Source organism: Lacerta agilis, chromosome 3, assembly GCF_009819535.1.
Source record: "Lacerta agilis isolate rLacAgi1 chromosome 3, rLacAgi1.pri, whole genome shotgun sequence".
NCBI classification, from domain to species: domain Eukaryota; kingdom Metazoa; phylum Chordata; class Lepidosauria; order Squamata; family Lacertidae; genus Lacerta; species Lacerta agilis.
In genome coordinates, this window is record NC_046314.1 from 85,241,958 (window position 1) to 85,243,723 (window position 1,766).

Sequence of the window (1,766 nt, forward strand, 5' to 3'; positions counted from 1 at the left end):
CGTGCCAGCGCAGGCGCAGCAGCAGACCGCAGCAGCTTCCCTCCTTGGCGCCTGTCCCGGCGCTTGTGTTTGGCTGCTGCTGGTGGAGCTGCTGGCTGCTGTGATTCGACGAGGCGCAACGACTCGACGAGGTAAGGAGGCAGCTGCGGGCTGGGCCAGGGGCGGCAGGCGAGGGCGAGGGGGAAGCCCTCTTTTTAAAAAGTGGAAGGGCCCGGCTCCAGGACACGTGGCAGTCTGGGAAGGAAAAGGAAGCCCGGCTGTTCAGCTAAGGGCGGCCCAAACGGGATGAGATGGGCGCGGGAAAAAGCTCAGGGGACGACCGGTCCCGGGCTCTGTTTCGGGGGCGTGCAGGAGACTTCCCTTAAGCAGCGTGGCAAAAGGGGCCCAAGCATGGGTGTACCGACGGGGGGCAGGAGGGGGCAGCGGCCCCCCTAGAAGCCCCCTGCCCCCCTAGAAGTGGGAGTCCCATGGACTGAAAGAAGGGTTTTATCCATTCTGAAGGAATGTTTTCCCGTGCCTGCAGGGGGGACGTGATCAGCCCCCTGCTTCAGCCCCTCTCAGCTGCCTTGCCCAGCGCCTCTGCTGGCCAATAGTGATTGGGGCAGTGTGCATGCTGTGTGCTTTTGCATAAGTTTGCTAAACTTTTAGGGTTGCATTTTTGCTGTTCATGGCGTTCGGACGGTTCCTTTAATACAGTGCTTGTTGTTTGGCTGGGGGGGGGGGCGTTTCGTGATATTTTGCCATTTTGCCTTCATTACCTGCTCTTCATTACCTGTCTAAATTGTGCTATGAGCTTCTGGGTGTTTATATTTTTGTGGGCCGCAATGGTTTTGCGGCTCCCAGTTTTTTTTCCTCTTCTGAAACGGGTCCAAGTGGCTCTTTTTGTCTTAAAGGTTGCAGACCCCTGACCTAGGGCTTGCTGATCAGAAGGTCAGCGGTTCGAATCCCCGCGACGGAGTTCCCATTGTTCGGTCCCAGCTCCTGCCCACCTAGCAGTTCAAAAGCACGTCAAAGTGCAAGTAGATAAATAGGTACCGCTCCGGCGGGAAGGTAAATGGTGTTTCTGTGCACTGCTCTGGTTCGCCAGAAGCGGCTGGCCACATGACCCGGAAGCTGTACGCCAGTTCCCTTGGCCAGTAAAGTGAGATGAGCGCCACAACCCCAGAGTCGTCCGTGATTGGACCTAACGGTCAGGGGTCCCTTTACCTTTACCTTTAACCAGGCCTCAGCAATTTATTGTTCCTCCATATGACTAGAAGAAGACAAATAAGTATTTTAAAAGAGTGTGAAAATTTACTTAACCTGCATAATTAATAGAGGTCACAGAATTCAGCTTTTTCTGTTACTCTTATGCTGGTACTCTTTTTTTAAAAGGGGAACGTATACAAAGGCCAGCATGTATGTTCATCATATTTATCCAGCTTTGGCACAATGAAATCGAACTACAATTAGGAATAACAAAAATATTAACAGAAATACAACATCTGGAACTTGTTCTTCCAAAAGATAAACTTATCGTAGTCCGAAGAACTCCATAAATTCCACATAGGTTGTGTTACAGATTATGGTTTCCACACAGATTCATACTGAACTCAAGTTTCTTCCAAATTTTCCATTTCTTAAAAAAGTCCATTTCACAGATTCAGTTTAAACATTCTGTCAACTATTTGTTGCAGTGGGTGTGTGTGGGTGTGTTTTAGAAAAACAAAACTATTATTGTCACTATTCAGGTTATATCACAAATAAATGCAAGCACCAAACAGCTG